The sequence below is a fragment of the Notolabrus celidotus genome, chromosome 12 (genome assembly GCF_009762535.1).
Source record: "Notolabrus celidotus isolate fNotCel1 chromosome 12, fNotCel1.pri, whole genome shotgun sequence".
Classification (NCBI taxonomy): Eukaryota; Metazoa; Chordata; class Actinopteri; order Labriformes; family Labridae; genus Notolabrus; species Notolabrus celidotus.
Genome location: NC_048283.1, coordinates 2,508,413 through 2,529,579, shown reverse-complemented (window position 1 = coordinate 2,529,579; position 21,167 = coordinate 2,508,413).

The following is a 21,167-nucleotide window of genomic DNA, read 5'->3' as shown; positions in this document are numbered from 1 at the left end:
CTCGAGTCCTAACAAGGACCAACAAAGTAGACCACATCACTCCAGTTCTTAGATCTCTACACTGGCTTCCTGTCTGTCAGAGAATAGACTTTAAAATCCTGCTGATGGTTTATAAAGCACTGAATGGTTTAGGCTGATCTGCTGCTACTTTATGAACCACCTCAACCTCTGAGGTCATCAGGTACTGGTCTGCTTTCAATCCCTAGAGTCAGAAGGAAACATGGTGAAGCAGCGTTTAGTCATTATGCACCACATATCTGGAACACACTCCCTGAAAGCTGCAGGTCTGCTCCAACTCTCACCTCTTTTAAATCAAAGACTAAGACTTTCTTATTTACCTCTGCCTTCCTATCTTAGATTATTTTAACCCACTTTAAATTAAAATTTTAATGTAATTTTTAATATATTTCTAATTTTCATTTTCTTTTCTGTTTTATTATATTTGTCATTTTAATTGTGTTCTTTTATGCTTGTCTGAATGTCTCCAATGCTTTTAATGTTTTAATGTAAAGCACATTGAGTTGCCCTCGTGTATGAAATGCGCTATACAAATAAAGCTGCCTTGCCTTGCCTTGCCTTGCCTTGCCTTGCCTTGCCTTGCCTTGCCTTGCCTTGCCTTGCCTTGCCTTGCCTTGCCTTGCCTTGCCTTGCCTTGCCTTGCCTTGCCTTGCCTTGCCTTGCCTTGCCTTGCCTTGCCTTGCCTTGCCTTGCCTTGCCTTGCCTTGCCTTGCCTTGCCTTGCCTTGCCTAATGGGGGTCTTGTCTCGCCTCGTCTGGATTCTAATTTGCATGACTACCTGTTCACCAACTAAACTCAAAAGAAAACAAACACTGGTATAAAGAAACACACAGAGAACAGAAGGAAAACAAAGATCCAACACAGGACAGGGGAAACAGAGGAACTAAATACACAGATTAATCAACACAGGTGAGGACACACGGGACACAGGAGAAACTAATCAGGTCAATCAAAAAGGGAGGGAAACACACAAGAACAGGAAGTGAAACTAAACTGGAAACACAGGGATCAAGAACTTCAAAATAAAACTGGAAATACAGACAAGGAGGAAACAATGCGTGAAACACAAGGAAGAAACAAAACTAAAGACCAACTCATGACACTTTCAGTTATGAGGGCAAACTGGTGATTGACAGTGAAGATTTGCACACAGCTTCTCAATGCTCTTCACTTTTTGCTCTGTAAGAGTTCACCATCAGAGTGGTGCACCCTTTAATAACCTTCTTGTCAGAGTGAACGCTCTTGTGTTCACTGAATAGTAAGTGTGTTTGGAGGAATGCTAATTGAAACACAGCTCCAGCTGAGGGAGCTGTGCTGAGTTAATATTATGAGTTTGTGTTTTTATAATAAAAGGTGTGAAGAGAAATGAGAACTGATATTACTGAGTGAATATTGGAGAAAGATAAAAACCTGAAACATGAAAAAAAAAGGATGCCAACATTTGAGTGACAGGAGAGGGAAAAATAATATCAATACTGCACTGAGCACAGCATATTCGATGAAGACTTCATTCCACACTGTGCATATGTACAGTGATGTATTCATGGTGGGAAGGCAGCTCAGTGTTTTTTCTACAATAATCTAAACTCATATAGTTTCATGATAACTCTTCTCCATGCACGAACAACAGATGGTCTCTCTAATTTGATTCCCCCTCAGACTGCACTTTGCAAAAGTAATGTTATAAATGAGTCCAAACTCCATCTACTGGCAAACACAAGGATGCTCTGCTCCATAAGTGATGAACTTCGCTGTAATGGAAGGATATTTCAGTCCTGCCGGTGCTGTAGGAGTCTGCCTATACAAGTGCATGAATTTTTCACTGAAGTTATGCAATGCAGGAGGCATTCTTACATCACTCCCTGGCTCTGTGTCTATAATGAACACACTGAGTCCCCTGCCAAGACAGAACTAAAGAAAGAGGCTGCCAAGGACCACTTTTAGTGTCCAGAATAATTAATATATACTTGTTATGGAAAACTTACACTCTGTTCAATTTGTCATTTCACGCTTTTAATCTTTTAAAGTACTGTGAAATGGAGAAGAGCAGATTTAGGATCCTTGGTCTAATTGTGTAGATTTTGATGGAGGTAGCTCACGGCACACTTTTGACTTCTTCAATTTGGATGACACCAAACGTGTTTTGGTTCAAACCGAACTAATAAGAAGTGTAACCTCGCTCAAACAACTGTCTGGGAATTTCTTTGAAATATTCCTCTCTTGGATATTTAAAAATAATCTGCTGGTGAAGTCTGGTATATAAATGGGCATTCAGTATATCTTGTTCTGGTGCTTGCAGACAGCATTGAGAACACACTTCTTCCCTTTTCATACTGCCAGTTGAAGGCACAATATTTACACCCCTGTAAAAGGTCTTACTGGACCTTCAATATAAATGCTGCAGAGGTGTGATGGTGGGACAGAGTCATGCTACTGCTGTGCAAGCATTGGAGTTAGTAGCAGAGGCGTTGCAGGGCGAGACAGGATCATGAAGTGGCCGAGCTAGCAAGGTTGTGTTTGTGCATGTCTGTATTTGTGTGTAGCTCTGGCTACATATTTACTGCTCATGCTTCCATAACTCTGCGTCGCAACATGAAATCATACACATAGGAAAGGGGTATAGGTGCCAAAGACTTGCGACCGCCACTGTCCCTCAAAGTGATTAAATGTTGCTTCATATTTCATTAAGCTGGTCTGCAGAAAATTAATGAACTTAATCCTAACCTCAGGAGTTCTGGGTCTAAGAGGAACAAAAACAACCTTAATGAACCATTTTTATCTGGATGTTTTATTTCAAATTGAACTTCTATTTTTGTTGATATTTTTACAATAACGGTTTAAATATGATATTTGAGACCATAAAAAAATCTATAAAACATTCTGAAAGACATCTTGCCACACTTTGGGAACCCCTGCACTAGGACACCAAATATTATGATGATTAGAAAGTATGAAGACATTTTGACAGCAGGAGCTCTGTCACAGTGCCTCTGCAGACTCAACATGAAAAGGGCTTCTCAAACAATCATTGGATAGAGACTAAGGGTGGGCATTTCAAGCCAAAATACTATTGACAAAGCTTATAGTTAGAGCTGGATCAGGCTTGGACCACCTTTTGTCATGCTGCTATAGGCCTAGAGTGCCGGGGGAACTGGCACACTGACACACTGGGATCCTAGCTCACCCCCTTCCCCCTGACCCCCTCATCACTTACTTTAACTCTCCCTGTCCCATTAAAGTTACTAACCATAGACCTTTCTGGAGTCCCTGAGCTCCATTGTCTCGTAGATTCCTCTAAGCTGCCGTAGACCTCCTCCTGCTGCGGACGATCTGGACTCCAGCTGATACGGACGTGCTGGACTCCAGCGGCAACAGCTTCTACTACTCGTCTCATCACTATCACCTCTCTCTCTTACTCCCCTCTATCTGTCTTTCCAGACCCAACTCGGTCTCAGCAGATGTGTGTCTAACATGAGTCTGGTCCTGCTGGAGGTTTCTGCTTGTTAAAAGGAAGTTTTTCCTCACCACTTTAACTAGCTAAATACTGCGATGTGCAATGCTCATGATGGATTAAGGTGGGGTCAGACTGAGTCTTACCCTGTCTTGAAGTTGGGTCTCTGTTCATAATTTGACATAGAGTGGTCTAGACCTCCTATGTCTGTAAAAGCGTCTTGAGATAACGTTTGTTGTGATTTGGCGCTTTGACACCATGTTATCTTTACCTTTTTTACACACACATTCACACACTGATGGCAGAGGCTGCTACATAAAGTGCCCATCAACACTAATCCAATTCATTTACATCCACACACTGATGGCTTCGGGAGCAACTCAGGCTCCAGTCTCTTGCCCGGGAACACTTGGACTGGTAGACGGCAGGAGCTGGGAATCTGCCTGCCAACTTTTCAATGAAGAGATGACCCACTCCATTACTAACCCACGACCACCCCAAACCCTCAAAAACAGACTGATATGCATATCTGGACTGTATACTGGTTGGATGAATAGACCAGGAGGGAGCATCAGGGAGAGGATTGAGTGCACTGTTGTTATGGCTGACTGTATTCAGCTTCCTTTGAGTTCGAGGAAGGCTGTACTTGAATGTAAAGTGGACAGACAGACGAATAAGCTATCCAGTGAATTAACTCGGTCTGCATCCAATGATTGAAAAGCCTGCTCTCATTGGAAGCATTAAAATGTCTTATAGTCTGAGATACATGGTTTGTTTGAGGGATGAAACTGTCCCTGGCTGGCACTGGTGAGCTTTACTCTCCTTAATGACTAAAACAGCAAAGAGCTCTGCAGATACACTCCCTGCTGAGAGGCTGCACTGTATGTTTCATGGCGTGGTGAAGCATGCATGATGAAAGCTGTTACCGCCTGCTCCTGTCGGTGTTTCCTGAGGATAAGACAGGAGAAAACCCCCCAAAAAAAGGGCTTGTTTTTAACATGATTGGGTGTTTAGGCCTAATGTCACACCACTGCAACTTAGGCCACTTCAGTGTGGTCACTAGAGGGACACAGCAGGCCTTAATGTCCCCTTAATCACGGAGCTTGATTCGGGTCATGGTTTAAAAGGAACTCCAGCACTCAGACTAAAAGCACGGCAGGAGTGGACACCATGGAGTTCAAAAGTGTTTTTGATTACTGCGTCACCAGCTGTTAGCTTCAGTTGGGTGGTGGTTGCCAGTAGCAAGCAAAACTAGAACAACAAAAAAAAAGAGGTTCCAGTCTGAATAGGTAATGTGTGTATCTGCACACACTGACAGGGGATGGATTTCTTTACATCTTATTAGTTTAGAAGATATCACAGTGTTGAGATTTGCATAATTAAAGGCTGGCTTGACTGACAGGCAGGAACACTGGAGCTGTTAACGAGGATACTAAAGGCCCGCCTCATAGCCTCCTGTGAGGCCGTCTGAATGTTAGGTTGAGTCAGCATTTCAAATATGGCAACCTCCAGGGATGGGCTTCAAAACTCTGATGCAGATACCAATGGGTGACAACCAATGAGACACTACGTCCATGTTTTAAACAGTCTAGGATTCAAGGATTCAAGTTTTTCTATTGTCATTCCAATACAAGCTGTCGCATGATATGGGATGAAATTTCGTTTCTCAGGTCCCGTATAAAGCCACAAAGAACACACAACACTATGTGCCTACAACACAATTTATTCCACTCTGCTTGGTAGCTGATTCCAGTGTTGTAGTGGAGTCACCAAACCTTGAGTCTGAGTCCCGAGTTCTCAGTGTTCGAGTCTGAGTCACCAGAGAAAAATCAGAGTCGAGTCCTCATTATGTGAGTCCGAGTCCAAGTGGAGTCCTCATTGGTAATATTATTCCTTACAAGGAGGGCGGCTCTCGCTGCATTTACTGTGAAATCTTTGAAAGAGAAATGCACGGCTGGTAGTGTCTTTTAATGCCCGCAGACGTCACGTGAACACGCATGCAGGCGAACGCTCGTGCCAGCCCTCGCTCTGAACTGAATACATTTTATGAAACATACAAAATCTAACATGAACATTAGAACAGTCTATATCAAGCCAGAATCCTCCTCCCTAACATCTAAGTCCTTATGCAGTCAATGCCCGAGTCCTCCTTCCTATCATCTAAGTCCTTATGCAGTCAATGCCCGAGTCCTCCTCCCTATCATCCAAGTCCTTATGCAGTCAATGCCCGAGTCTTCCTCTCTATCATCTAAGTCCTTATGCAGTCAATGCCGGAGTCCTCCTTCCTATCATCTAAGTCCTTATGCAGTCAATGCCCGAGTCCTCCTCCCTATCATCCAAGTCCTTATGCAGTCAATGCCCGAGTCTTCCTCTCTATCATCCAAGTCCTTATGCAGTCAATGCCCGGGTCCTCCTCTCTATCATCCAAGTCCTTATGCAGTCAATGCCCGAGTCTTCCTCTCTATCATCCAAGTCCTTATGCAGTCAATGCCCGAGTCCAAGTCCGAGTCATCAGTGCTCGAGTCAAGTTTAGTCCCGAGTCCTGCAAAACAGGACTTGTGTCGGAGTCCTGGACTTGAGTACTACAACACTAGCTGACTCATTCAATCATCCCAGACTACTCTTGTTTGGGAAATACATTTTTCTAAAGATGATCATTTTCGTTTTAGTTGCTAACACATTTTGGTTTGAAAAGATGATCAGGTCTTACTTGCTTAGCTTGTTTGAAAGAAGAAGTTTGTTATGCACAAGATCAGTTCATCTTGGCCCAGAGATATGCAAACATAATGACATCTACAGGTCAGTCAGAGAGGAACCAAAGTTACTAATAATCACCTTATTCTTCACCCTCTTTTGAACCAGTGAGTCTATGTTGTGGCAGTCTGTAGTGTCAGCCCTTGTACAGGGGGACTCTTCATGCATTGTGCAAAGTTTGTCATGCCTGAGCAGCTGAGTACTCCACAGGTTCTTCTCAATGACCCTTTCTTTGTCAAAAGTCAGATAGAAAGCAATGATGAGATGTTGTTGCGAGATGCCGCTGCAGTAATTTTATGCTCCATTGATTGCTTCTACATACTGTCTGTACATATGCTCCATGCTGTTGAGTTGTGCTATTTATTTTGACATGTGCTGCTGACCTCTTGGCCAGGTCGCCCTTGTAAATGAGGTCTTGATCTCAATGGGTCTCATCTGGTTAAATGAAGTTTTGCATGTTTCTGTCCTCTTGATCCTTCAGTGCAAGGTCGTCATAAAACGTAGTATCAGTTGCCTTAGGTCAGTTTGTCCTCCATGATATCACTTCATGTATTCATGCAGGAAAAATACACATCAGTGAAAGTTTCCCTCTTCTGTGTACTGCCTTTAACTTTGAAGAAAGTTAAACAAATCTTTGTTGGTCCAAGCATTGTGTGAAGCCGATGTCTCATCAATGTGTGTTTATTCCCAGCATATTCCCTGATAATGAGAATGTTGTTGATGGATGGATTCACTCAGTATTAATTAATAAATGACTCCACTTGTGACATAGAGATCTAGAAGGCAAAATGAGCCATCCTGTGATCAATCAAAGTGTTTAATGAAGACAAAATAAATGCCATTGAAATGTCAAGAGCTGCGATTGTTGGTGTTAATGTGAATAAATCAGAAATAAATCACACATTAACTGAAGCTTTTCATCCATTCTGAAGATGTTTTGCTACAGAGCTAGTTTTGTGTAATTTCATCTGCCTTTCAGAACCTTTCAATGGAGCCTTTTTAAAAGGAGCTCTGCAGAAATTACATTTGGCTGTGTGCCTGATGTGCTCAAAACACCAAAGATGCCTTGCAAATAAGTCGTTTCTCCATTATGAACAAGTCATCGCAAGACCCAGAATTCTTTGCAGTTTTTTAGCTTTGAAGTAAATGGTTGTTTTTTAATTATATTTCTGGGCTCTTGATCTCTTATTTAGAGGACAGGACAGAGGGTAGAGTACTAGGAGAGAGAGTAGGGAATAAAAAGCAGGTTGGAACCTAAGCCCGATTTGAGGACTAACGCCCCTACACAAGGGGTTCAAAACTTAACCACTGGACCAACCAGTTCCTCCAAAGTGCATTTCCACCAAGAGTTCCGGGGTCTTTTAGCCCCCAGAACTACTTTACCCTGAACTAAAAGGTTCCTGTGCCCCCATTGTTGTCTGCGTTTTGACCGTGGGCTGAAGTCTCGGGTAGATTGTGCAAATCAGGCCAGTGACGTATGGAGACAAAGAGGAATGCCATTCATCACAGATGACACCATAGAAGCAGACGGACAGGCAGGTATCATTATGAGCAACACAACAGTTAGCCTGTTAGCATGAAGAGACTCAGCTGGCGCTGTTTTAGATGGTGCTATATTTCATCACAGATGGATTCACTGAATCAACACGTGAGAGGAGTTAAGAGCGAGTAGCAAAGACGTTTCAACACGGCTTTAAAATCCTTTTGAACTCAAAAAGCCGTGGCAGAGATCGGCCGGTGTTTTGGTTTAAACAGCGACCCTGTTAACTGGAGACTTTCAGCCGGATGCATCCCTCATAAACGTCTTTAGACGATCATTAAATATCTGATGAGGATATTTTGAAATCTTAATAAAAACTAAACTAGTTTGCATTCCCAGGAACTCCCTCTGTGTTTCAACAGCTGTGTAAACTCCACAAACACTGACACGTTCAGCTGAAGGTCTCCAGTTTACGGGGTCACTTTTAAAACCGGAACACCGGGAGGAGAGACGCATTCACGGTGGGCTGAGAGAAGACTACTGTTACAAGCTGCTAAATCAAGGGAATCACAGCTTCTTCTTTTGAAAAGTACACACACATACAAAAAAGATAGAACAAATAAAAACTAATGAAAGAAAGAGAAATCAAGTGAATCACAGATGGACAAACAATGACTGGGAATGGTTTTTGGAAAATTTTGACAAAAAAAAAAAAAAAAAAAATTGAAGAAAGAAATATGAAAAAAAAAATTTGATTTTTTTTTTTTTTTTTTTTTGTCAGAATTTTCCAAAAACCAAATTTTTTTTTGAAAAAAAAGTTTTGAGAAAAAAGTTTTGAGAAAAAAGTCTTGAGAAAAAAGTTTTGAGAAAAAAGTTTTGAGAAAAAAGTTTTGAGAAAAAAGTTTTGAATTTTTTTTTAAAATAAATTTGAAAATAGTTTTTTGAAAAACTCAAAAAGCAGAAAATCAAGAAATCAAGTGAATCACAGATGTGTGCGATGTTATTGTGGACGGCAGGCGGAATTAAAACACTGCGGTTAATCTACCAATCAGACACGTTCAGCATTGCAGGCCCCGCCCCCGAAAGTCCCGGGAGCTTTGAAAAGTACTACCCCCCTAGCAGGGGCTTTTTAAGGGGGAGATTAACTACCCCTGAACTAAACTTAGACCCTGGGTCCAACACACGTAGTTCTGGGGTAAAGTTCCTCCGGATGAAAAAGTCCTGATGAAGTGCAACAAATGAAAAGAAGATGTGTTGTCAGCAGAACCAAGCAGCCACTGAGAAACCAGATAAGTGGCACTTTAATTAACTCCAAGCTCTGAACAAACAAACAAACAAACAGGGTAAGCACCTCACTGGGTTTATTCTGAACATGCAACACAAGACGATGATTGTGTTGTTTAAAGCACTAAGGGAAGGTGTTCTTGTCCCTTATTGATTTCATCTTTCCAATCAATACCAGGGCGTTCAGGTATCTGGGTACTCAAAAGCTGGCTGCATCTAAATATGAGTAACATGCAAAGTCACTGCAGCTTTAAAAGCAGCCCAGTGCTTTAAAATCAGTCTCCAGGATTCATCCTTTGTCTTCTGATGACAGAGACGGCGCTCCGAAACCTTGACCGCTCTCATCGCTCATGTGCTGACGGCAGAAGTTTGTCTGCAGCTGAACTTTACATTGTCACAGTGCCAGCGACTAACTGTGCCATTATTCTGTGGCTCTCTATCTGACACTATTAGTATTACAAGATAGAGATCAGCCTGTGATTTCACATTACATCTGACTCCCAGTGACAGGTGGATAAGCTTTAAATCATAGTTCATCAGCGCTACAAGATGAATACAGTTATAATGTGTAAAAGGTTAAACTGACATCATTCAGATAAACTCAAGCATATCTGTTTGTGGGGTTTTTTGTGTGTCAGTGCAAAAATCACAAGAAGAAGAAGAAGAGAAGGAAAGGTGAAGCATTAATTCGTCTCTACAAAGCAGGAAATGATGGTAATAATCCAATAATTGAGCTCGCTCTAAAGGGAGGGAGAGTTTTATGAAATAAAGATTAAATATAATATGCTTTCATCAAAACAAACACACAAACTGAGCACACAATCAAAGAGTCTACACATCATGAACCAGAAAGGAGAGAAAAACACACAAACAAACACACACACAGTCCCTCAGCCATCCCTCCTACCCTGCAGTCGAGCACATTAAAAAACAATTAGGCCGCTCTGATTTGTCTGTTTTTTTTCGCCTCTTCGCCTCAGCAGCAACCCGCAGAGTCCAGCTGCTTCCCTCAGGCCTCAGCGGAGCGGGAGGAGGAGAAACGCTGCTTCAAAGAGAGACAGAAGACGGCACAGAGACAGAGGGGAACTTCTCTGCAGCATGCTGAAGTGGTGGACGGAAAGTATCGGCAGCTTGAAGGCAAGGCAAGGCAAGGCAGCTTTATTTGTATAGTGCATTTCATACATGAGGGCAACTCAATGTGCTTTACATTAAAACATTAAAAGCATTGGATACATTCAGACAGGCATAAAAGAACATCATTAAAATGAGAAATATGATAAAACAGAAAAGAAAAGGAAAATTAGAAATATATTAAAAATTACATTAAAATTTTAATTTAAAGTGAGTTAAAATAATCTAAGATAGGAAGGCAGAGGTAAATAAAGAAGTCTTAATCTTGGATTTAAAAGAGGTGAGAGTTTGAGCAGACCTGCAGCTTTCAGGGAGTGTGTTCCAGATATGTGGTGCATAATGACTAAACGCTGCTTCACCATGTTTCCTTCTGACTCTAGGGACTGAAAGCAGACCAGTACCTGATGACCTCAGAGGTCGAGGTGCTTTATAAACCATCAGCAGGATTTTAAAGTCTATTCTCTGACAGACAGGAAGCCAGTGTAGGGATCTAAGAACTGGACTGATGTGGTCTACTTTGTTGGTCCTTGTAAGGACTCGAGCAGCAGCATTCTGTATGAGCTGCAGCCGTCTGATGGACTTTTTAGGGAGTCCTGTAAAGACCCCGTTACAGTAGTCTAGTCTGCTAAAAATAAATGCATGGACCAGTTTTTCTGCATCCTGCTGAGACATGAGTCCTTTAATCCTTGATATATTCTTAAAGTGATAGTAGGCGGACTTTGTAATTGTCTTAATGTGGCTGCTGAAATTAAGGTCTGAGTCTATGATTACACCAAGGTTTCTGGCTTGGTTTGAACATTTCATCTGTGCAGATTGGAGCTGAGCAGTAACCTTTAACCTTTCTTCCTCCAAAAACAATCATTTCAGTTTTTTCTTTGTTTAACTGAAGAAAGTTCTGTCTCGTCCAGTCATTGATTTGTTCAATGCATTTACTCAGTGTTTGTATGGGACTATAATCCCCTGGTGATATGGTGATGTAAATGTGTGTGTCATCTGCATAGCTATGGTATTTTATTTTGTTGTTTCTTATTATCTGACCTAAGGGGAGCATGTAGATGTTGAATAGTAGAGGCCCCAGAATGGATCCCTGAGGTACTCCACATACGATTTTCATCCGCTCAGATGTGTATTTACCTATAGACACAAAATAGTCCCGGTCATTTAAATAGGACTTAAGCCAATTTAGTACTGCACCAGAGAGTCCCACCCAGTTTTCAAGTCTGTCCAGTAGTATCTTGTGGTCAACTGTGTCAAAAGCAGCACTGAGATCAAGTGATACCAAAACTGAAATTTTGCCATTGTCTGTGTTTAAATGAACATCATTGAGGACCTTGACAAGAGCGGTCTCTGTGCTGTGATGTGATCGGAATCCTGATTGAAAGACATCAAAACAGTCATTTATCATTAGATAATTGTTCAGTTGTTGAAAAACAGCTTTTTTAATAATTTTACTTAAAAAAGGGAGGTTTGATATCGGCCTATAGTTGTTCATTTTTAATGCATCTAAATTGTTCTTCTTCAGGAGTGGTTTAATTACTGCTGTTTTCATGGCCTGGGGGAAGACACCTGAAAGAAGAGACATGGAAGCCAGTGTAGGGATATAAGAACTGGAGTGATGTGGTCTACTTTGTTGGTCCTTGTTAGGACTCGAGCAGCAGCATTCTGTATGAGCTGCAGCCGTCTGATGGACTTTTTAGGGAGTCCTGTAAAAATAAATGCATGGACCAGTTTTTCTGCATCCTGCTGAGACATGAGTCCTTTAATCCTTGATATATTCTTAAAGTGATAGTAGGCTGACTTTGTAATTGTCTTAATGTGGCTGCTGAGTCTATGATTACACCAAGGTTTCTGGCTTGGTTTGAACATTTCATCGTTGCAGATTGGAGCTGAGCAGTAACCTTTAACCTTTCTTCCTCCAAAAACAATCATTTCAGTTTTTTCTTTGTTTAACTGAAGAAAGTTCTGTCTCGTCCAGTCATTGATATGTTCAATGCATTTACTCAGTGTTTGTATGGGACTATAATCCCCTGGTGATATGGTGGTATAAATGTGTGTGTCATCTGCATAGCTATGGTATTTTATTTTGTTGTTGCTTATTATCTGACCTAAGGGGAGCATGTAGATGTTGAATAGCAGAGGCCCCAGCTTGAATGTATAATGTCAGCGTGGTAAGAGGGGGATATACGGGGGAGGATGCTGTTGTTGTAAGCTCTCTAATTACGTTAGCCCGACAGGCTGATGGACAGACACGGAGGAAGAAAAGCTCCTAGAAAAGCAGGATTTAGGATAAGTAAACACAAAGAAGAGAGAGGTTTCAGCTAAACAATCAGTGAGGGGGGCTGGTGGGTAACTCTTAAAGTACCCATAGTGCAGTTTGAGATGAAATAAAGACGTTATGAAACCTCCTCACAGAGAAAGTTGCAATTTGTGTCTGCGTCAGACTTTCTTTTATCTTCTTTGTTATAGATTACTGTTTTATGTTACCTTGCAATTTGCCAGAAATCCCTTGACACTCAGTGTATGTGGACTTAATATCACTGTTAGCATCCAAGCAGTTTGCAGAGCAGCACAAAGACATTACTTTTTATGCTTCTAACAATATTTCTGATAACAACTCGCAGTGTCTTGGACAACTCCAGCAAAGTGTGTCTGTGGTTTCTACAGAATGTCAGGGTGACTCTGTTTATTAGGAACATCTGAAAGACCATGTAGTACCCTAACCCTGTAAAGCCTGAACCATCAAGTGTCAGAAAATTCTAATTCTTTGAAAATGGAGGGTTTATTGGACCTCTTGACAATAAAAAATAAATAAATTAAATAGAATGTTTCATATATGAATTTTAATTTGTATCATATGTGATACATCAGGCATTTTGGTGTACACTTTTTTGCTCAAAGTTTCTTATTTTTTAACCCTCCTGTTATGTCCGTTTCTCAGGAACAGCAATAATAATAATTCCTGGGTCAATTTAACCCGGGGCAAAAAAATCACAATTAACATTTTTTAAAAGTCTCATTATTAACTCCATTACTGACCATTTAAATCAATATTTAGTGTTCTTTAATTCTCACAGAGAAGGATCCTGTCAAAAGTCATGCCAACACCTGCAATCTTGCACTTTACAGATGAGGTCAAGAGAAAGGGAGAGGGTGTGTGTGTGTGTGTGTGTGCGTGCGTGTGCGTGTGTGTGTGATTGGGATGAAATATGTCACACAGTTGCAAAGAAACAATTATTAAATATTTGACACTTCTGACTCAAATTAACCCACGAACAATGTATGTAATAAAAACATGCAGGTGGGGTTGCAAATGTGTGAAATCAACCATTTTTATTTTATATGTTGATTACACCTATGAAGCCAGGCAGATTTTTCATACAAAAAAACAAAACTTTTAACACATTTTTATTTCGATTTTTGAACTTTAAAAAGGGTCAATTTGACCCGTAACATGACAGGAGGGTCAAACAAACTAAAACATATTAAAACAACATTTTTAGCCTATTAAACTTTGAGTTTCCTTCAAATTTTTCCTAAAGTTATTTCAAACCTATGAATTGTTTTTTTTCCATTCTTTCATTTTTTAGTGGAAATCAATGAGGAAAGACAATTATTTACTAGGGAGCCATGGCAACATTCAACTAGTCATCAATCATCATGATACAGCAGGTTACATATATAAAAATACATTCCATCCATCCATCCATCCATCCATCCATCCATCCATCCATCCATCCATCCATCCATCCATCCATCCATCCATCCATTATCTTTACCACTTATCCCGTTAGGGGTCACGGGGGGCTGGAGCCTATCCCAGCTGGCCTATCCCAGCCATGGTAACATTCAACTAGTCATCAATCATCATGATACAGCAGGTTACATATATAAAAATCCATCCATCCATCCATCCATCCATCCATCCATCCATCCATCCATTCATCCATCCATCCATCCATCCATCCATCCATCCATCCATCCATCCATTATTTTGACCGCTCATCCCGTTAGGGGTCACGGGGGGCTGGAGCCTATCCCAGCTGGCTTCAGGCAGAAGGCAGGGTACACCCTGGACAGGTCACCAACCTATCACAGGGCTAACACAGAGAGACAGACAACCATTCATGCACACACTCACACCTACGGGCAATTTAGAGTGACCAATCAACCTGAGCATGTTTTTGGATTGTGGGAGGAAGCCGGAGTACCCGGAGAGAACCCACGCATGCACGGGGAGAACATGCAAACTCCACACAGAAAGGCACCCGCCCGGCCGGGGATTCAAACCAGGAACCTTCTAGCTGTGAGGCAACAGCTACCCACTGCACCACCGTGCAGCCCTAAAAATACATTATACGTTATAAATATCTCAATTTCTACTCTAAATATACCTCCTTATGTCATTCAAACATGTTCTTAAATAATACAATGACTGCATGTTGCTTTATGGAATGCATGATGTATAAAATTTAATGAAATTATTATTGACCGGTCTGAAAATAAATGACCTAATATACCTGCTGTATCAATTTTGATACATTTTCAACATGATTTGACTATAAATTAAGTTATGAAATATTAATTAGTTTCACATTGCATCAATCCAGTTACTATTCCTCTTGACGTTTCAGGAACAATTTGAACGTTTTTTTTTATCCAAACTTTTTTTAAAAATCTGTAAAAATATCCCTGAAAAACCTCGAGTGGGTCTCTGATCCACAGCGGCCATATTGGATGTCCCAAGTGACGTCCCTCTGGTGCATGAGTTACTCACACCTGGTGGATTATCCGTGCACTGCATGTATCTGATTGTATACATCAGAAAAAAATATATCACACTGATGTAGAGGTCTCAAAAACTGATTGGCGTTATAGGGCTAAAAACAGTAAATGCATAAGAGAGGAAAGAGAGAAAGACATCCCTCTTTAATCTGCTGGGCACATGTCAGGGGACACATTCCAGAACAGAAGACACTAGCTGGAGGGGAGATGTCCACTAATCCATAACGGATGACTTCTTCCTAAGTGATACAACAAGTCAAAGAAACATTCAAGATGTTTTTCAGAGGGATGTTCCAAAGTGACTCATTTCCATGTGGTTTGAAGCAAAATTAAATTCTGACTCACCGACGAAAGACAGTCAAATTGAGTTTATTCACACAGCTTGACGCTGGATCAGAATACTTTCTAGTGCTGCCACACCGGAGACTTTCATCATCATCACACTGTCGAAGTGAACGCTCTCTGGTTGCACACACAGCGTCACCTCTGTCATTCTCAGCTCCGTGTGCAGGTGACTTGGAAGGGGATAATCCCCGCCAATCAATTACCCTTCACAGCCAAAGTCATCAGGCGGCGCCAGCTGGGCTGATTCTCAGCCGTGGTCAAATCAAAGGAGGACAATGAAGGGAGGCGTTTAAGTGAAGCACACACATATCCCACAAAGCTGTGTAACCTGCTAATGGAGCTTCACTCAGTGGTGACTCACGCGGCTTCGGCTCTCTTTGAATGACAGAGAGGTGATTTAAAAGTGGCTTGGGGCTTTTTGGTTGTGGTGCTTTGTAAATTTGGTGTTAGAGGAAAGCAGAGAGGTCTTAGTAGACCCTAGGATGTGAGATCTGGCCTGAGAGATGGAAATGTTAGGTTTGAGCCCAGTCTCTTTCTGATACTGTGTGTCCCAAGACTCAAACTATTCAAATGTCATCCTTAAGAGAATCTGAGAGGATCTGTAGTCCGCCATTAACAAGACAAGCAGTTTAACTTAATGTGTGTTACTTTCATTACACTGACTAGGGTTCAGAAGACAGGGATTAAAGGTCACATATCATGCAAAATCCACTTTTTAATGGTTCTCTACCTGAAATATGTGTCCTGGCAAAATGAAAAAAAATCCATTCTGCCCCTGTTTTGATTTCTCCACCTTTCTGTAAATGTCACACACGTGTGCTAACAAGGAGCTTAGGAGAGAGGCATGCTAGTTGTAGGCTGTCTTAATAAACACAAAGGTCGGTTTTACTCCCCACGTCTGCAGATTTGAAGATCTAGTGGATGATTTTTATATTCCATGGAAAAGTGTTAGCGCTAGTTAGCATAGCCACATAGCTACATGTGTACAAGACACACATCGACATACTGACAAATAAAACAACAAGAAACACTAAATCTGTGACCAATCCTTCAGAAAGGTCCTGCTGCAGGCGCCTCTCCGTCAGGATCAGATTCTGGATCAGATTCAGAGGGTTGAAGTAATGCAGGTCTGTGAGCAGCCAGCATGTAAACATTAGATCAACGTGCTGGACAGCCGAGGCCACACCCACTTCCTGAAGGGGCGTGGTCAGAGAGCTCATTCTCATTTAAAGGCACAGACACAGAAAACAGCCTGTTCTGAGCAAGGCTGAAGAAGAGGGGTTTACAGGCAGACCAAAATCTGATTTCAAAGTGCTTTTTTGAGCAATAAACTTTAAAAGACATGTTTTGGGGACCTCTTAGACCAGGGATGTCCAAAGTACGGCCCGGGGACCAATCGCAGCCCAAGGTCCATTTATTTATAGCCCCAAGCTTCCATCTTAGATTGTGTTATTTATAGCACAGAAATTAATCCCACTCTGAATCATCTGTACATTTGCAAAACTAAAGTCAATCAAGAAAAGGTTTCCAAATTAATGTTTTATCATGATGTGAAAATGTTCTCAATGAACACTAAAAGTTCAGAAGACACAAAAGAGGACACAAGACAAGATCAAACTTTTGAAATTGTACAAAAAATGGCAAAATTTGGTGCATAAAAAATGTCCAGAATGCAGGAAAATAATTATTTTGTTCTAAAAATGTTGTCTGCTGCTCAGAAAAGTCTTAAAAACAACATGAAAAAGAAGTGTGATGAAATCCAGATTGTGATCCCGCCATAGGAAAATAATGATACAATATTTTTCCCACATTGCCCGACCTTAATGAAAAACAATTTCCTCCAGAAGAAGATAAAGTAAGGCTTGTGGAGAACTGAGGACTACCTAGTTACTGTTTTATTGAGAAGAAAATTCAAACAATTGTTATTAAAGCTGCTGTGAGGAACTTTTAGCTTGTATCGATTCTGGCGCCCCCTTGTGGACAAAGTGATACCTCTTATCTCTCGTCCTGTACATGCAAAATTATTGTCTCCAGACAATAACCTCATCCTGTTGTCTTTTAACTTTTAGACTTATCTTACAATGTGATTATTTGCAATGAAAACAGCCAAAAAAGGGTGTTTCTAAAGCGAGATGTCAATCATCTGTTCTGACACCTGCCCCCTCAGAGCAGTTTTAGACATTAAAATGACAACAGAGAAGGTATCAGTGCTGTTGTCGATGGTCTTGTTTGCTTTTGAGGGTCATAAAGAGGCATCAGTATCAGTTTCAGCCTGTTTCTCAGCCAGTTAAAAACTCCTAATAGTGCCTTTAAATAGATATTTCATATATATAATGTGAGAACTGTGCAAACTTCTTATCATCTGCCAGCACCTTGTGATATTTCAGGACATGATAAGAGGTAGCAGCACATTGAGAAAAACATCTTCAAGGTGATTCTGCCCAGCAACTTGTGACTGACTGTTGTGCAAACCAATGAAATATTATCACGCCCTTTGTAATACGATCACACCTACGCTTTCAATAAAAAAGCTGAGCAACAGAGGAGACTTTGAAGATGATCCACCACACTTTGTGGTGAACATTGGATCAGTCTTCCCTTTGCAAAGCAAGCTAAAAGCTGAATAAGTTGTCCGTGAGTTCCTTGACTCTGCTGTGACGATTCTTGAACCTGACATATAACTTTTATGATTCCTAAGTCTCAGTAGGAGCCACTGGCCCTGAGGTATTCTGACAACATCAAATGTCGCCCTCTTTGAAAAAAGTCTGTCTGTCTTAGACCAATATATTTTGAGGTTTATCACTTTTTAAATGAATAAAAACCCCAAACAAGTCTGGGGAACTTTCCCAAATTGTACAGGGTTAGTGTTTGTTAGTTTGGACCCAAGAGAGACAGGAAACATGGGGAGTGGAGAGTGGGGGTAGAAGCAGGAAATGGTCACAGCAATGAGGACTGTAGCCTCTGTATGTTGGGTGCTTAAATTGCCAGGCCACCAGCGACCCCACCTGTGAGGACTTCTAATCCTAAAATCTATAAAAAGCTTCCACAAACACTCGGTGGGGTCACTCGGCGGTCACAGTGTGTTTCCCTGTCACTCCAATCGTAACCAGTGTGTTCAGTTACTCACCCAATTAGGATTTAGTGGACTCTTTTTGTCACATTGTAGAGGTCACACAGCGATGATTGACTCTGCTGAGCTGAAGGCAAACCCATGGGAGGGAAGAGAGAGTCCCATCCGACTGGTAGTGCTGCTGCTGGTGGTGGTGTTGTTGGTGGTAGCAGTGGTGGTGATGGTGATGATGGTGGTGATACTCTCCCTCTGGCATCATCGGTCTGTGTTTCATAATCAGGGACGAACACAAGGCTGAAGAGACAGAGGAGATATGTGTTAGAGCTCGGCTGACGGCGTTCATTTCAATCGCTGCCAATTTATTCTCCCAAATAATACAACACTAATCTAATAATGACAAGGAGGGGAAATTGCTTCTCACCAATGCTCAGTCACACACTCTGCAGAATCACTGCATGTGTACGTGTGTGTGCTCGTGTGTACATGTGTGAAAATATGAGCCGGGTTTCCCAATGGGGTTTCATTTGCTTCCGTTGTGAGGATGTGAGCAAGGATTTTGTCTTTAATTTTAGTCACAGTTTACATTTAGTGAGATGTGTGTGTGTGTGTGTGTGAGTATGTGTGTGTGTGTGTGTGTGTGTGTAAGACAGGCTGAAACTAATTCTTCCTACCATTATCATTATGAGACAGGGTGCGCAGAGCTGAGAGGGGATTACTGTCTTTGTCATCCTCTACATCACTTACTTTAATAAAACTTCAAGCCTGTGATTACATTTCATATGCAAATATTGGATGCTGTGTGAATAGAAAATGAGTAGTAAGACAAGGTTAAGTCTGAGTCACTGCTCAGTCTGGGTTCTCTTCATGTGCAAATACATGCGAGATAAAAGGCAATGCACATTGTGTCAGAAGAGACGCAGAAGAAAGGGTGGCTCAAAATAAAAATAACACATTACAAAATACCAAATTACACACAGAGGTTCCCAGATCTTTGACAGCTACAACAACCGTGACCCATCACATAATGACACATGGCATTACTAGGATCCTGTGTTCAAATATTACTGTGAATATTGACTCAGAATAGGGTGCCAGTTTTGCCTAGCCGTTAAATTCTGCACCCCATGTCTGCCAATGTGGAAGTGTTAAAAACTGCAGTTCATTGAGTGTCCACTTGAGGCTGGCTCTGGAAGTACCTGATACCACATACACACCCATTCAAAGATGACAATCTTTACAGCAGAAATACACATGTTTACAGCCTGGTACAAAAGACGAGTGTAGTCTGGATAGCTCATTTCTCAATCAGGGGGATGAATTTCTTCATTATGCTGGAGTTTCAAAGATATTGAGACTACAAGTTTTCCATTATGAGAGGCACAGCTGACTTGATTGACAGGCTGGAACACTGTAGCTTTTCGCTAGGAGGCTCAAAGCCCGCCTCTTTACCTCAACAGAAGTTAGGTTGACTTCAGCGTTCTTCTTCATGGCACCCACCAGAGGCTTCAAAACAGCAGAAACAGATGGGTGACGTCATGGATACTACGTCCATTTATTATCTCTTATTCTCCTCTATCCCTCTTTCCAGGCCCAACTCGGTCTCAGCAGATGTGTGTCTAACATGAGTCTGGTTCTGCTCGAGGTTTCTGCCTGTTAAAGGAAGTTTTTCCTTGCAGCTGTAACTAGCTAAATATTGAGATGTGCAATGCTCATTGTGGATTAAGGTGGGGTCAGACTGAGTCTTATCCTGTCTTGGTGTTGGGTCTCTGTTCATAATTTGACATAGAGTGGTCTAGACCTGCTCTGTTTGTAAAAGCGTCTTGAGATAGCGTTTGTTGTGTTTGGCGCTATACAAATAAAGATTGATTGATTGATTGATAATACGGGATATGATAAGGGCTCATGTCTGCTCCCTTACATACATTTTGAACCTAGTAATCGCCACCACCCTCATTCTTCCATCATGCATCCTTTGCATTGGAATGGACGTTAAGCATTACAGCCACTAGAGGGCGCCACTTAGAGTTAAAAGTTACCCAAAAGAAAGAAGAAGAGTCAAAAGTTTCTGACAACAGGAGTAGGTATTTATAATGTATCTATTCAGACAGAGGCAAAATTGGAGTTAGCATTGCCTTCATTTTTTGCACAGCATGATGTTGCATTCTGTGTTTTGTAAAGTCTGTGGTTTGAGCTGTTGGATTCACTCCACAAGGGGAAGCTGACCCCATGGTTTTTGGTGGTAATGCAACACTCAAGCCTTTTCTGCAAGCTTGTAGATAGCGTGCAGAAATCCGGAAGTAATCTACACTGAGTAAGGACGGAAGGCTCCATACTATTTATATTATTTTGTATTTATTTTGTTATCTTATTTGATCTTATTTGATTTTATTCTATTTTATTTAGTCATTATTTTATTTTATTTTTCAATTTAATATTTTATTTTATTTTATCATTATTTTATTTTATTTTTCAATTTTGTATTTTATTTTATTTTATTTATTTAGTCATTATTTTATTTTTCAATTTTATATTTTGTTTTATTTAATTTAGTCATTATTTTATTTTATTTTTCAATTTTATATTTTATTTTATTTATTTAGTCATTATTTTATTTTATTTTTCAATTTTCAATTTTATTTATTTTATTTAGTCATTTTTTTATTTTTTATTTTATTTTATTTGATCTCATTTTATTTTGTTTTATTTTAATCATATTTATATCTTATTTTATTCCTTCTTCTTTTAATACTTTGACTCTCTCACATATTGTTTATAAGAGCTCTGTAATGACCAAATTTCCCTCCCCAGGATACATAAAGTATTTCTGTGATTCTGATTCTGATGCATGTCTA